General features: G+C 44.5%; 1 long non-coding RNA gene across 1 annotated transcript; it reads left to right on the top strand.

Moving 5' to 3' along the window:
• Positions 1–2,403: 2,403 nt before the first annotated feature.
• LOC125784448 (uncharacterized) lies at positions 2,404–3,947 on the top strand. Its single transcript, XR_007427254.1, has 2 exons — positions 2,404–2,938; positions 3,443–3,947. It is a non-coding gene; the product is annotated as an uncharacterized LOC125784448 (long non-coding RNA).
• Positions 3,948–17,160: the final 13,213 nt, after the last annotated feature.

A 17,160-nucleotide genomic window follows, 5' to 3' on the forward strand; every position in this document is an offset into this window, starting at 1 on the left:
TGAAATTCGGCCCCTCACTCCTTCTAATGGCTATCACCCACTTCTTTCTGAGTTCCTCCTCAGCTGGAAATGAGTGGAAACTCAAATAAGGCTGTTTTTGCTTGGAATTAGAGCACAGTGGTACGCTGCAAAAACACTTACTACTCACTTGCGCCATGGCGGAAGAACGAACGCTCCAAACGGAACTGAGTTTACACAGAAATGTCTAGACCGGAAATGTCGACCCCGGAAGCGAGAGAAAGGCCTATGCCTTGTCCATAAAAGCAGACATGATTTTGATTGTATTTCCATAATGCCATTCAATTGTTCTTTAGCTTCCTGGTATCCTTTATCTGGTGACATATGAAAGCAAGTGTATTGTTCTAGGTAATACAGCCTTTGTTGCATATTATCTGTTTTGGCTTCAATGGTTTGCTCAAAAGCTTTAATAAAAGAGCTAAACTGAATTGGGTCACCATAAAAAACAGGAATCTCTCTTTGAGGTAACTGAGACAATGCATGTTGCTTTACCAACAGCTCGGTAATTTCATTTTGTTTTTTCAAAACACCAACAAGTGGATTTACATCACTTGCATGTAAGGTGCTGCTTTGACTTTCGCTTCTTCCATATCTAACAAAATTTGCTCATCCATTAAGCCAGATTATATACAGTATAGCGCATTGCATAGGGTGACTAAACGTCTGTATTTCCAGGAACATGTCCGTATTTCACGTCCTGTTTTTTTTTTAAAGTGAGGAAATGTCCTGGTTTTTAAATTACCTTCATTGGACCATTAAATTTACAGGCACTAGGGCACTGCGCACGGCCCCTAGCACACACACCTCGCTCCATAATCCATCGCCAGCCCCCCTTACCCCATCAACAATGAATTCGGGGTCACAGGATCCAAATCAGCTATATTAGCCAAGACATAGCCCAGAGGTTTGGAGTTGAGTATGGACTCAATCTCAATGAGCACTGTTCGCTTACTGTCTGGGATTCAATGGTGGTGTACAGCACAGCTTTCACTGAGCGGATTTCTCTTTCCCACGCACCACCAAAATGCGGTGCTGCTGGCGGGTTGAAGTGAAACGAGATCTGCCTAGAGGCTAGGTGCTGCTGGACTTCAGGGCTTAGCTTGGAGAAGGCTTCTGCTAACTCTTTCTTTCCTCCTCGGAAGTAGGTTCCTTGGTCCGAGTATAACTCTGATGGCTTGCCCCGGCGGGCTATGAATCTCCGAAGAGCCACCAAGGAGTCAAGGTCGATTGAGGTTAGCAGATCCACATGCACTGCTCTTGTGGTTAGACACTTGAAAAGGAGTCCCCACCTCTTCTTTTTCCGCCGACCCACCTTGACTGTCAGTGGACCGAAACAGTCCACGCCACAGGAGTAAAATGGAGGCTTGAACAGTCGTAGCCGTGGTGGGGGTAGGCCTTTGATGTCACCACTTATCCCCACGCTGGGCTCCCTGAACCGCAGAAGGACTCCCAGTAAGGATGGACTCAGTGTAGGACCAGGTAGCAGGGATTGGTTCAGACTGACTCCTTGGTACTGAAAGGAGCAGTCAAAAACAATGTGGTGTTTGCCATTGTGTTGCACAACGTTGATGAGGGATGTACCAACTATCACCACCAGATGGCACTGCCTGTTCAGGTAACTTGACTACAACACCAGATGTCTCCAACTTCTTTATCTCGGCAATGAAGATGTCTACGCTCTCTGGATCCTTAGACAGGCGTTTCTCCAATCCTCTAAGCCTTGGCATAACTGCCTCCATGGGAGCCTGAAGAGCTGGGAAATTCTTCTTTCACAGTAATGGGGTGGCATATCTGAGCATGCCATCGACTTCTACCCTAATGGTTTTGGCTTCAAGAAGATTGATGGCTTGCTGGTCTTCCCGCGAGCGTGTCACCTGCCTCTCACACCTCAGTGGCAAGGTGTCTAGTTGCCAAAGCTTCTCCACATTCCGGTGCAGCTCCACTTTTAGCGGACTGAGTGAGGTGAACAGACACTGCTGAGATGATAACCTGAGCTCAGTAAGCCTGGACGGTCCCTGTAGAGTCCAACCCAGTCTAGTCTTGATTGCAGCTGGGCCGCCAGGGGGTCCAAGACGAACCGGCCTCGAGGGGAGTTAGCAGGTGAGGATTGTCTGCTCCTATAAGGAGGGTAGGGCTTACTCTGTCGAACGCTTGCAGCGGGATGTCCTGGAGATGCTTGTACTTCAGCTTCAAGCTATCCACTAGGTAGGTGTGGTCAGCAAGGCTGAGGCGCTCTGCGGTGAAGGCGTCCATGATCACAAAGGCTCTATTAGGTTGAGTGATGGGTGACACTTGGAAGGTCACTGTCATGCCAGGCAGGGTGTGCACATCATGACGAATGGTCTCGGAGGGTCCACGTAGGCCAAGTTTTTGTGCGGCAGCAGGTAGCAGGATGGTGCGTTCAGAGCCATCATCCAACACTGTGTAGCAGGAGGGGTTTTGTTTACTCCACCTACATTTCTTCATTTAATAATGGTGTGCGGGCGCTTTAAGGTGCTGGGCGGGATTTCTATCCCCTATATATAGATGGGGGACCCTTATTTGGTGTGCGCTTCCTGTCCCCCACTCCTCTCTCTCCCGGAGCGTCTCACTTCCGGTCCAGCGGCATTCAGCTTGGTTGATTTAGCGCGGTTTTTGGCTCACTTCCAAAGAAGACTTGAAGATTTTCGGCTGTTTTGCCGGCCCAGCAGCGTTGTATTGCGCTCTTGTGGGTCTAGTTTCACTTTCAGTTTCATAAGGGATAGCGGCCGTGTGGCTGTGCTGTTGCCGTGCTGTGGCTGATCGTCTGCTGTGGCCATTTCCTGTGTCTGCCGTGCCATTTTCTGCTAGCTGCTGTTTGCTGCACCAGCTGTGATTGCCAGTGGTGTTGTCTGCTCTCTGCACTCTAACCCTGATTGTTTGGGGAAACTGCATGCTGTATGTTTTCTCACCCAGACTGTGCTGATTGTGGCTTTTAGCTTCTCACAGTGCTGCTGTTTTGTTTCTCTATTTTTGTTGTTAATTTTCTTTTGCTATTTTCTGTCTTATTCATTCTTTGTTTTGGATTATTATTTCTTTGTTCAAATTTGGTTTCTGTTTTGCCTGAGTTTGTATTCTATTTTTATAATTTTGCTTTGCGTTATCAACCCTAACTATCTGTTGCTTCTTTTTGTTTTTTTTGGAATTAGGGTTGATTTCTTATTGACTACGTTCTCATTTATGATTTGGTGTCTTGTCATTTATTAAGTATTTCTCATTTGTTTCCTATATTTGATTTCTTTATAATTTGAGTTTGAGTGTTGGTTAATTTGGTGGGATTATTTTATTTTGAAGATTACTGCAGTCATTCGACTGCACTTTCCTGATTTTTGTATTTTGTGTTTGGAATATTTTAATTTGGGTTAAATTTTGGTTATTTGGGCTTTCTTCTCTTTCTTCTGTTTAGCAGAACTGTGTGTGTGTGTGTGTGTGTTGTGGTGGTTGTACTGTGGTGTGGTAAAGAGGGGCTGCGAGAGACCAGGACTAAATAAGATAAGTGCCTTTCTCTTTTATATAGTTGTTGTAATTAATTGTGTAGTTTTAATTTGAAATATAGTTCTGGTAAAATTATTAGTGGTCTCTCCCCTCTACCATTTGCCATACTTAATTTTGTTTCTTTTTTTTGGCTGGACAGGAGCTGTGGGCCAAAGCGACAGAGCTTGGGGTGTGGAGTACCTTTTCACCATTCTGTAGTGTAGAGCACTTGGTGTTTGAGATATGCAGTGCAGTCACGTGTGGTGTGTGTAGTGTAGGTGACCTCGTATCCTTTTTCTGCTCCTTTCTGCCGCGGTAAGCCCTCAGTCCAGTCCTGGCCTGAGTCTTAATATTAATTTGTCTGTCCAGTGTTTGTGTGTGTGTGTGTGAATGTTTTAAAAATAATTGTTAATAAAATTGTGTTTAAATATTTGGAACTCCGTCTCTGGTCTCAAAGTGTTCTAGATCTGCGTGTCTTTAATTTTCTTGGCTTTAAGGGCCAGTTATATTTCCTAGGGGTGAAATTCCCTTAGGTGGCGTAGTCGTGCACTATTTACTATAAATATTTATTAGTATTCTTACTCTCTCTTGCCACAACTGCATAGGTGTCGAACGTCTTGTTCTCGTGCTGAAGGAGGACCCGGACTACTTTCAGGAGGACTTGACTGCACTCACCTTGTCTGTTCAGGTACAGAGTTTCAGTCGCCGTGGTAAATGGAGGTTGCCCACCCTTCACAGGCTTGGTGTTGACACCGTGCAGTATCTGTAGCTGTTTGCCTTGGCACTTACTGCAGGGCTTCTTGAGGGTACACTAGGATCAGGCTTTGTGAAGTCTGGAATGGTAGGTATGGGTCCTCTGTTGGTTCTCTCGCTGTGAAACGCTAGAGGCTTCCAATCCAGCGTACCATATGTGGTAGGAATAGTGGCATACGTCTGCTGAGGGGGTTTGGTTGGCTGTAATGGCCATGAAGACATTGGTGGGTACTGACTAGGCCCTGGAGGTTGTGGATATCTGTAGGCATAGGGCTGGCTACTAGAAGCAGGATACTGACTCACAGGATATTGGAACTGGTTGCTACCATAAGGCTGAGCAGGTGCAGGCTGATAGCTAGACATTGCTGGCCTGCTTGCTTCCTTAATTGCTTGTAGCTCACTCATCATCTTGGTGATGGTGTCCATCAGGAACTGCTCTCTCGTGTCTGCAGGCGAAGACGGTGGCGCAGCAGGAGCGACTTGTGGCCGATAGGCTGGATGATTATACGATGGTTCACTGAGTGGTAACGGCGCCGAGTTAGCCCCAGGAGCAGGTGTGCTAGCCTGTAGAGGTATGGGTTGAAATGCTGAAACGACATGTTGTTGCAGATGAGGATTAGGTGCTGAGGCCTGGGCATCGAGAGGAAGCTGGTGATAGGCTATTCTACCAGCAAAGGGACTCTGAGTTAACTGTTCATGATGCATGGTTTCACTTGATCTACTGTAGGCATCTACATGTGCTCCTTGCATGTCATGACCCACCCATGGTCTAGCAGGTCTGTGGTCCAGTCCTGGGGGTATCCCCAGCTGTGCTTTAGGCTTGACTGGATGTTGAAAATATTTAGCTGCAGGTGCAGCAGGCCACTCATCAATCAATACATAATCCAACAGGCTAACTGGGCTCACTGAGTGGGATGGCTGAGGCGTCATCCTCGAAGCTCCATCCTCCCTCATCTCCTGGTGCTTGTCTTCCTTACCCTGTGCATACTGTGCTGTATTAGTGACATCTGACTGTGCTGGCGGTCTTCAGCCCACGAGTTGAACTTCATAGTCTCGGAGGTAGGCAGGCTGACGAGACTGACGCGTGGGACGAGCTACCACAGGTAAAGGGATGTCTGCAATGCTATGTGCACGCTGCATTTTGTAGATTTAGGTTCCAAAAAGGCACCAAAACCATCCGGCTCGAAGGACCTTGTTAAAAGGGGGGGGGGTTATTTATCAGGTGATTAGCTGGGTTGACTGTATAGGTGCTGGTCGAATGGTATGGTGTCTTCCTGGTGCGTCGGTAAGAACGCAGAAGAGTCGAGAATGAAGTTTAAGGCACTTTAATGAACTTGAAGACAGCACTGTAATACACATTCAAATGTGGCTTTACAGATGGTTGCAAATACGTGTGTGTGGGTGTGTGGTAAATCTTCAATGACGCACACAAGGAACAGAAAATGACTTCAGAAGGTAAATTAAATGACTCTTCACGGTGAAACGTGGAGCCAAACGTCCGCAGCACTCTGCCTGGGAGCAGCTCTCACTGACTGAACTGCCCCTCTCTGAAGACACGTGAACACTGAACTTCAGCACAGCCAATGGCCTTTCTAACACCTGGACTGCCTTACTACACTTATTGGTATGTTGTTTGTTTACCCTGCCTTTTTGATAATGACCCTGCCTGTCCCTCACTACCTTATTAAGCCTAGTATCTGTGAGTGTCTGTCTTGTGTCTGGCCAGCGTGAGACGAAGGTTTTAATGAGGTGTTGTAATATTTTTTCTCATGGCTGCACATGCACATCCTTTTTGGAGATCTTTCATTTCAATCTTCATACTTTATTTTCACTTCTTATATTTTAGTACCAATATGAGAAAGGGGAAGTTTGTTGCAGGCTCAACCAATGTTTTGCTCCGACAGTTTCACAACAGGGTTTTTTTTTATTATTCACATTTAAGCATCATGCAGATGATTCTATGAATTTACATTCATATACTTCATATATGTCATCAAGATGGTGCCGAGCATGGCTGCCTATTGCGAGCTCCTTACTTTTGCCATTTTTCTTTGTTTTTTTTGACACTCTTTTTGCACTAAATGATACTGGCATCATCACCTATGATCGACAAACACTTCAGATTATCCATCACTCACCGCAAACCGGACTTTGAGTTCCACAATGCTGGTCCTTTGTTCGCTAACATCGGAGAGGGTCCATTCACCTGGGTCACCCGGCCACGCACGCGAAGCAGACGCCGGAAAAGAGGCAAGCGAGCCGTTGTGCTCGTCAGGCTGAGACGCCGCGCTCAACGTCCGCCTCTTCCCACCTTACTACTGGCTAACGTGCAGTCCCTGGACAACAAGCTCTGCGAGCTCCACGCACGGATCGCTTTCCAGCGGGAGATATGGGACTGCAGCGTGATCTGCCTCACAGAGACCTGGTTATCCGCGGACATCCCCGATCATGCCATCGAACCTGCGGGGTTCTCTCTGCACAGCGCAGACAGATCCAAAAAGCTCTTCAGAAAAAGCAAGGGAGGTGGTGTTTCCTGATCAAAAATGCTTGGTGTGATTGGAGGAATGTACATTTCATCGAGTCTTTCTGCTTGCCGGAGCTGGAATATCTAATCATCATCTACTGACCCCGTGAGATTATGGGACTGTGTTTAGCGGCAGTGTACATACATCCGCGCGCGGACTCGGAATTTGCATTTGGGAAGCTACACGAGCCCATCAACAAGCAGATGACCGCGAGCCAGGAGGCTGCACTCATTGTTGCAGGGGACTTTAACCAGACAAACTTTAAAACTTTTTGTCCAGCACTATTACAGAATATTACATGCTTCATTTACATTGAACTGCTTCTACGCTCGTTTCGAGGCAGATCACGCTGTACTCCCAGAGTGCACACGAAGCGGCCTACAGAGAGGAGGTTAACATCCTGGAAAACTGGTGCCAGTAGAATAACCTCTCTCTAAATATCAGCAAGACCAAGGAGCTGATCGTGGACTTCAGGAAGCAGGAGAGAGCACACTCGTCGATCTCCATCAACAGGACTGCGGTGGAGAGGGTCAACAGCTTCAAGTTTTAAGGTGTTCACATCTGCGAGGATCTGATGTGGGCAGAACACACCACACGGGTGGTGAAGAAGCAAACAACACCTGTACTTCCTCAGACGGCTGAGGAGGTTTGGTCTGAACCCCAGCATCCTCAGGACTTTCTACACCTGCACTGTGGAAAGCATTCTGACTAGCAGTATCACCACCTGATACAGGAACTGTACTGCTCTGGAGAGGAAATCCCTGTGGACAGTAGTGCGTACAGTGCAGTACATCACTGGGGTTCAGCTCTCAAACCTTTTGGATTTTTACACCAACCGCTGCCTGAGGAAATCCAGAAGGATTATGAAGGACTCATCCCAACCTAACCACTCCCTGTTTTCACAGCTGCCCAGTGGAAGGAGGCTCAGAAGCTTAAAGACCAGAACCGGCCGGTTCTGAGACAGCTTCTCCCTCAGGCGAACAGGCTGCACTTTACACTGGACTATTTCCTCATTTCCACAAACAGTCTCTAGATATTTGCATATCTACATAGCATCATATATTACTTATTTCTTAACATTTTTCTGTGCAATATTTGTCTATAGTGTAAGTTATTACGTGTATTGTTATTAAGTGTATTTTGTATAGTGTTATACTTTAAAGCTATCTGTATGTCTTATTTTATATTATATTTTATTTTATTATTCTTATTGTAAATATTGTTCTCTGCACATTGGTGGGAATCTGACCCCACGTTTTTCACTCACATGTGTTAGAAATTCGGCTTTCAGGAATCAGGAGTCAGAATCAGGAATCAGGAGACAGCTTGACAGATGACTTGAGTTTATTCTCGCGCAGACAGAAAATCTACACGGGCACAGCTTAGTTGGTCGTTGCTCCCTCTGTGTCCGCCTGACTAGTCCATGTGACTTGTCTGTCTGTTACTGTCTGTGACTGAGACTCTCTGACCGAGACTCAGCTAGACTGAGCTACTAAGACATTTTAGCAGGACTTTCCATACAGGAGAAACTGCTTTGAACACAGCAGGGGGAGAAAGGGTAAGGGTTTATGGAGGAGTATGTGGGGGGTGTCATCATTGGGGGTGTCTCTATCAACTTATGTTAAACAAAGGAGAGATGTGAGAGATAAGGGTGAGGGGCAAAAGGTTAGGAGTGTATAGGGAAAAAGGGGGGTTAAGGAGTGAGACAGTTTAGAACCTAAGAAAACTTAATAAAAGTACAATTTGTTGTTGACAGAATCTCTCATTGCTCCCTCTGATTCTCCCAACATGGAGAATCACAAAACTATGTACAATAAATTGTCATATGTATAAACAATTAAAGAGCTGTAACTATACAACTGTAATTGTACCATAAATGTCAGAAAAGTTGATGTAACCAAGTATTGGATCTGTTTATGGCTGTTACTTGGTCCCAAAAATGTTCCTGAAGAACAATGAAGAAAGTTTCAGTAGTTGTCCATGGTTTTCCAAGAGGCTTGCTCCCATGTGGTGATGTCTCCTCTTACATCACACATCTCCTCTTTTGAGCAGCCACATTGTGTGTGCGTGTGTGTGTGTGTGGATGTCCATGGCGATTGCTTCAATGTCGGTGAAAGGCAGGTAATCTGGGAAGTCCACTTTGAACATCAGTTGTCTCTTCAACTGTTGAGGCTTGCGTCCGACACGTCACAAATTGTTCTCACCATGCTGGATTGGCTGGAGCACTGCCTGGCTCCAACAGATCTGTAACAGAGGAAACACTGAGCAGTAAATTGTTCATTGATGTTGATTATGTCTTTTTTTTTTGTAGTTTATCTGCTTATCCCCACTGTCTGTCCCTCAGAAGAGGCTGCTATGATAATGTACAGTGTGTTGAAATCTTCATCCCAAAGGGTAACCCCCATGAAAATAGAAATCATGGTTCTTCCTCGGGACTCTGAACAATTACCCACCTCTTCTTTTACTGACCCTAGATCTCAGTTCTGGGGTACAAGCAGAAACTAACAAAACTCAATGAGACATTCTCATCTAAATAGATTGTTTCATGTTTCCTCACCATGACCCATTGACCAGAAATAACAAGACATTTGCTCTAATCTCGTTAGTTGTCCGAGTTTTCTTCTCACCACAGGTGAGAAAACTATTTGTATTACCCTACTGTGACCAAATTGTGCTTTTAAAGCTAGTGTTAGCTTCCCCTTTGATCCAGAAACCATATGGATCACTTTCAACATATCAATTCAGCCATACTCAGAGTTCCACAGATCAGGAACTCAAACTACAGGTTGTAGCTGAAAAGAATATAAAACTTAAATTGTATAATTGATCGTATAGTGGTTTATTCAGTGTATAACAATTTTAAATTGATCGTATAGTGGTTCATTTTATCTAAATGCAATAACTACATCACCTAAAGTCTGCAAAAACTTCGTTTGGTGCATTATCTCTAAAATTGTGCAACACAACATAACTTAATCAGGACTGGTCTCAAGTCCCTTGCTAGTAAGAAAACAAAACAAAATAGTTAAAAAGTGCACTTAAATATATTATTAACATGCTACTTAGCTTATGGTAAGCTCAACCTGGATGGTAAATTCAACTTATGTTCATAAGAATCTTAAGATTCTGCTCTGAGATTTGAAACCATCAAAATCCAGTTCTTAAAAACAAAAAGCACAAATATGAGTTTAAGTAGCAGGACAAATTAACTTAAGCCAAAGCAGGAGAAACTGTTGAAATCCCTGTGACTCCCTGTAGAGCACTGAATATCAAAGATAACTGACCTGTGACACCCTGTAAAGTCTTGACTATCAGTGGTATCTGTTCTTGTGAAATCCCAGATGGGCTTCCCTGTGAGAACCCACCAAAAGAATTTCCCATTGTGCTGTCTCTAGAACTAGCACCCATTTTGCGTCTATCTGCCTGCTTTTTACGACAAACTCGAGAAAAGTGACCAATTCTATGGCAGTAGTGGCACTCTTTTTTCTGATTAGAAAATCGTTCATTGGAACCCAAGTTTGATCGATTGTTTGTGAGGATGTGTATGGATGCAGGAACATGGTTTGGTTCAAGATCCACATCCAAACGGTCCAGTTCATTCTTAAGATCAACCCACTTAGTATTCCTCCAGTTTGGAACAGAAGTCACCAGAGCTTGTCTAAGATCTGTTTGTAGTGACTCAACCAGCTGTCTAAAATGGGGACCATCAGTTGTATTGTTGATGTTATCAGCATTGTATTGGCTGATACCTGAATGACGCAGAAAAACTCTTTCAAACCTCTCACAGAAGTCTGCTGCAGACTCTCCCTTTCTATGTCTGCAGTTGGTAATCTGCCCCCAATCAGTTGTTTTACGGCATTTGCATTTAATCCAGTCATCAAAAGCTTCCCACCCTTTGGCAAGGTTCTGGCCTTTGTCACCCAAAGCATTTGACACCTTTTTAGCAAGTTCTCTACCATCTGTGATGTTAAGAACTTGACTAGCAATGGCTACTGCATCATTGGGATGTAGTGAGTACAAATTCCTTTTCTTATGCATGAGGTCAATGAAGTCGAGCCCCATTTCCCTCGGAGGTTTAAACTCTTTGGATATTGTGTCCAAAGTTGCTGCATCTAAAGGAACGTGCCCAATTTCTAGTCTAGTTTCACCACCTGCATTTCTCCTATTACGTACCTCAGAGGATACAACAGTTACAGGTCTCATTTTAACACAGATTGGAAAGTGTGTTTTACCAGTAGCATGGTCAGAATCTTTATCTGATGACACAGATTCTGGCCCATCAGAGAGGTCACTCTCAGACAATTCAGGATACAGCCTGACTGTTACTTGAGGATTTCCATCCTCTTTGTAACACGGCTGACCTGGAGTAGGGGCAACAGTCAGAGAACACTGAGGCCCTGACTTTGACTTAAGTTTGGCATGTTGCTGTTCAACTTCTGTCAATGTTTGCTGCAGTTGCTTGCATGTGCTCTGGGCATGTTTGGTAGCAGTTTTATGCCTTCTGCACTCGCTAGTTAGCTCTAAGACCTTTCCTTCTGCTTCTTTTAACTTTTCATCCATAGATTTCAACTTGCATTCCCAGTAATGCTTAATAACAAAAAGACATTCCTTAACTGAGTTGTGCTTGAGGCTGTAACCTAAAGCTGTTTTACACTCAGCAAGAGTCCATTCTCTATCAGCAGAGAAACCTTTGGATGAAAAGTACTGAGTTAACTTTTGCTCACAAATATGTTTCTTCCCAATGTCACTGATTACGCTTTCAAAATCAGAATCAGACCATTGTGGCATTTCAGTCCCTCCCTTAACTAAGGTGCTGCTTTTATAGTTAAGAGGTTTAGCAAGATTCTGAATGTTTTGGCCTTTAGCAGACATGGTGAGAAAACAAGAGAACAAAACCAAGCTTTCTGAAACAATAGCAAAACAAAGACACTACCGGCAGATACCAACAAACTGTTCTTCACAGAGGACTACAGCAGTAAGTTTCAACTCTAACTAAGTAAAACGTTTCTCTTTGTTAGAGAGGATCCCAGTAACAAATCCTAAATTTACAGTTGTTACAAAACAAAACATCTCTCAGTTCAGAGAGGATAACAGTTACTAATTCTGATCTTCTAGCAGTAACAAACAAGCATCTCTCAGTTCAGAGAGGATAACAGTTACTAATTCTGATCTTCTAGCAGTAACAAACAAGCATCTCTCAGTTCAGAGAGGATAACATTTACTGACTCCTATTTTATCCAGCCATAATTTCTCTTCAGTTCGAAATGGCGTTTACTCACCAAGTAGGTTTCAGTAGGCCATCCGGGTCACGGCACCAAGTTGTTAGAAATTCGGCTTTCAGGAATCAGGAGTCAGAATCAGGAATCAGGAGACAGCTTGACAGATGACTTGAGTTTATTCTCGCGCAGACAGAAAATCTACACGGGCACAGCTTAGTTGGTCGTTGCTCCCTCTGTGTCCGCCTGACTAGTCCATGTGACTTGTCTGTCTGTTACTGTCTGTGACTGAGACTCTCTGACCGAGACTCAGCTAGACTGAGCTACTAAGACATTTTAGCAGGACTTTCCATACAGGAGAAACTGCTTTGAACACAGCAGGGGGAGAAAGGGTAAGGGTTTATGGAGGAGTATGTGGGGGGTGTCATCATTGGGGGTGTCTCTATCAACTTATGTTAAACAAAGGAGAGATGTGAGAGATAAGGGTGAGGGGCAAAAGGTTAGGAGTGTATAGGGAAAAAGGGGGGTTAAGGAGTGAGACAGTTTAGAACCTAAGAAAACTTAATAAAAGTACAATTTGTTGTTGACAGAATCTCTCACATGTACACCTGTACTCTGCGACATGACAATAAAATTCTTGAATTCATTGTTTCTTGTTTCTGACAGTCAACAGTGCACATAATGACCCAGTATCTGTACAACAGCTCTGTATCTACATTAACGAGATGTGGCAGATCTAACTAACTACAAACTAATCTCAAAACTGCTGTGTATGTCTAACATTTTACAATCTCTAGTTAATAAGCAGCTCAAATTCCTATACGAAAACTCTATCCCGTCTAACTATCAATCTGGATTCAGAGAAAGATATAGCTCCATCTCTGCAACCACACTGGTTTTAAATGGTCTGTACACTGTACGCCTTAGACAGGAAAAAGTACTGTGCTGCATTTTTATTATCACAAAAGCATTTGATTCCGTTGATCTTCTACTAGTTTCCTTATATAAAACAATACATTCAATGAGCTAAGAATTACTTTTCGGGAAGGAAACATATAATAATAATAATCAGAGTTCAGTCCTGGCTCCAGTTTTATTTAAGATTTGTGTGTGATCTTGCCGCCTCTACCTTAGATTGCATAATACAGTTGAAACTAGAAGTTTACACACACTATATAAAAAGACACATATGAATATTGTTCTCACTGTCTGACATTAAATTAGAAAAAAAACTTTTCCTGTTTAAGGTAAATTACAATTACCAAAATTATTTGCCATTATAATTTGCCACATGCCAGAATAATGAGAGAGAGAGGCATTTTTATTACTTTCTGCACATACACTAAGATGCACTATGCCTTTAAACAATTTAGGACAGCCCATATGTCTTTTGAAGCTTTTGATTATGCTCAACAATAATAATAATAATAACAACAACAACAATAATAATAGTAATGATATTTATAATAATACTAATAATAATAATAACAACAATAATAAGTAACAGTAATAATGCTAACCGACCGCCGATTCCGTAGCTTTTCCTGTCTAACGTCCGCTCTTGTCATGATGTGCACAGAATTGCAGACACATGTAGATACTGATAAAAATATATAAAGTTTATTATAACAATAAACAGATGTAATCGTAGTCGATACAGAAAAATGGGTGATCACCAGTAAACAGAGCAATGAAGACAAAACCATACCATAAACGAGAAACAGTCCAGAGTTCATACACGAGAGATCCAATATCAGAGGTAATCCAAGAGGCAGTAGTGAAAACACAGTCCAGGTAATACACAAGCAATCCAGTATCAGAGGCAAAGGCAATAATCGGCGTTGAGAAAACAAAACAAGGTCATACACAAGACAAACTGAAGACATGAGATAAAGAACGCTTTGTAATGAGGAGAACCTACAATACACGGCGTGGGTGTTTGTGTGGCGTGCACCTTTATAGTGCCAGTAATCAGTATTCGGGACTTCCTGGAGGAAGCAGGTGAGGTGTCACGTGATCAGGTGAGTGTGTGATGTCAGCGGGTGGTGCATTCTGGGTAGTGTAGTTGTTGACCTGAGAATCTCCGTTAGAGCTTGGTGTGGAAGGGACAGAGGAGCTAACAGTACCAGATGTGACAGTACCTCCCCCCAAGGGAGTCGGAACAGAGCCGGAACGGGGACGACCACGACGACGTCCACCCGACGGGCAGGGAGTACCGGCGGGAGGACCAGGCGTAGCCTCAGAGGTGCCAGACAGGCGGGGGTTGCGAGACTGGGAACCCCGACGCACCGGAGCCGAAGAAGAGAGTGAGCGCTTGGGACGCCCACGGGGTCTAGGAGCAGGCTTACCAGGGTGACGGGCATGAAATTCGGCCAGTAGAGCAGGATCCAGCACGTCACCGGCGGCAACCCAGCAACGCTCCTCAGGGCCGTAACCCTCCCAATCTATGAGGTACTGGAGCACACGCCACGCCTGCCTGAATCCAGCACCTCTCGAACTGCATAGGTAGACAAATCCTCCCCCTCCACTGCCGCGGGCGGCACGTCATCAGGAACACCCTCAGCAAGCGGACCTGGGACAAGATGCTTCAGCAGAGAGACATGGAACGAGTTATGCACTCTGTACTGAGCAGGTAACTCAATTGTATAAGTTACCTTGTTAACCTGAGACAAAACCTTAAATGGGCCAATATACTTAGGCAGCAGTTTCCTACAAGCCCCCTCAAACCTCAAGTCCCGGGTCGACAACCACACCCTGTCTCCGGGTTGGTATTGGGGGGTGGTACCACGGTGTCTGTCGGACTGCTCCTTATACTTGTGTAAAACCTCCGAGATCTGCTGATGCGTCTCCTCCCACACCTGCTCACTCCGCTTCATCCAGTCGTCAACAGCGGGTATCTCAGTGGACGACGCTGTCCACGGAGCTAACGGAGGCTGATAACCCAGAATGCACTGGAAGGGAGTGAGACCAGACGTAGAGTTAATTAGCGAATTTTGAGCTATCTCAGCCCAAATCAAATATTGTGACCATTCAGTAGCATGTTTAAAACAGTATAGTCTCAAAATTTTTCCTAACTCCTGGTTTACTCTCTCACATTGACCGTTGCTAGTGGGGTGAAACCCAGAAGTGAGACTCACGTGTACTCCTAAGTGTTCAAAGAACGATTTCCATACCCGGGAAGTAAATTGAGGACCTCTATCTGACAATGTCCTCAGGGACCCCAAAATGTCAGAATATGTGTGTGTATATAGCTTGAGCTGTCTGAAGAGCAGTAGGTAGTGCAGGAAAAGGGATAAATTTAACCCCCCTAGAACATCTGTCTACCACTGTAAGGATAGTAGTGTAACCTTCAGATTCGGGTAAATCAGTAACGAAATCTACAGCTATGTGTGACCATGGTCATTTGGGAACAGGCAGAGGACATAGTTTACCAGCTGGAAGGGTTTTGGGGTTTTGCATTGCGCGCAGACTGAACATGAAACTACAAAAGCTTGAATGTCAGCTCGCATGGTTTCCCACCAATACCGAGCTGAGATTAGTTGTAGCGTACGTGTAACGCCGGGATGACCAGAAGTAAGGGCAGCATGTGCCCAGCCAATGAGTTGATCGCGAAATTGTTCGGGTACATAAATCTTGTGAGGAGGACAGTCCTCCGGAGGTTGTGTGTAAGTTAGACTCTGCTGAATGAGATCATCTAGTTCCCATCTAATAGCTGCTACTCTAACAGTGCGTGGTAAAATGTGTTCAGGCTCGGAAGCGCGGCATGTGTCGTCTGGAGAACTAAAAACACGGGATAAGGCATCCATCAGCCTTAGTATTACGATTACCTGGACGAAACAAGATAGAAAAATTGAAGCGAGAGAAAAACAATGACCAACGAGCTTGACGGGGGTTTAGGCGTTTAGGTGTACGGAGATATTCTAGGTTCTTGTGATCAGTTAGAACGGTGAATGGATGTGCAGCACCTTCCAGCCAGTGATGCCACTCCTTTAGAGCCAGTTTAACAGCCAGCAGCTCTCTATCCCCTATCCCATAATTACGCTCCGCTGGTGACATTTTCCTTGAGAAAAAGGCTATGGGATGCAGTTTAGGCGGTGAACCGCTGCGTTGGGAGAGAACTGCTCCTATGCCAGTATTAGAAGCATCGACTTCAACTACAAAGGGTAGGTCAGGATTAGGATGTTTTAGAATGGGGCAGAGACGAAGGCGGCTTTTAACTTTTGAAAAGCTTGGTCAGCTTCAGGGGACAACTTAAGAATTTTGGTGGCATTCTTAGTGAGCGCTGTAAGTGGGGCAGCTATACTGCTAAATTTTCGTATGAAACGCCTGTAAAAATTTGCGAACCCTAAGAAACGTTGGAGGTCTTTGATGGATTGGGGCACAGGCCAACTAATTACGGCGTCTACCTTAGAGTCATCCATGAGAACTCCCTGGGAGCTGATGACATAGCCGAGAAATGCGACTCGCTGAAGGTGGAACTCGCATTTCTCGGCTTTAGCATAGAGATTGTTCTCCAATAGCCTTTGAAGAACCGAACGAACGTGTTGAACATGCGATTCAAGATCGGGGGAATAAATCAAAATGTCATCTATAAAAAGAGTGACGTGTTTTCCAATCATGTCCCTAAATATGTCATTCATAAATGACTGAAATACTGCGGGGGCGTTAGCGAGACCATAGCTCATAACCAAATACTCGTAGTGGCCATTGGTGGTAGTGAACGCTGTTTTCCACTCGTCCCCCTCTCTAATGCAGATCAAATTATACGCACTACGCAGATCGTGCTTTGTAAAGTAAGAAGCCTGACGTAGTTGCTCGAGAGCACAAGGAATGAGGGGCAAAGGTTAAGCAAACTTCTTAGTTATGGCATTCAAACCTCTATAATCAATACAGGGTCTCAGTCCCCCGTCCTTTTTCTCAACAAAGAAAAACCCTGAACCGACAGGGGACTTTGACGGCCGAATGAAACCCTGAGCTAACGCTTCGGTAACATAATCGTTCATAGCCTTTTCCTCATCGAGAGTGAGGGGGTAGACTATAGCTTTGGGTAGGGTGGCACCCTCCACTAGGTCGATAGCACAATCATAAGAGCGATGCGGAGGTAATTTAGTAGCGTTATCCTTGCTAAACACCTCTAAAAAATCTGAATATTCAGT

The sequence above is a fragment of the Astyanax mexicanus genome, chromosome 19, assembly GCF_023375975.1.
Source record: "Astyanax mexicanus isolate ESR-SI-001 chromosome 19, AstMex3_surface, whole genome shotgun sequence".
In the NCBI taxonomy this organism is placed as follows: Eukaryota; Metazoa; Chordata; class Actinopteri; order Characiformes; family Acestrorhamphidae; genus Astyanax; species Astyanax mexicanus.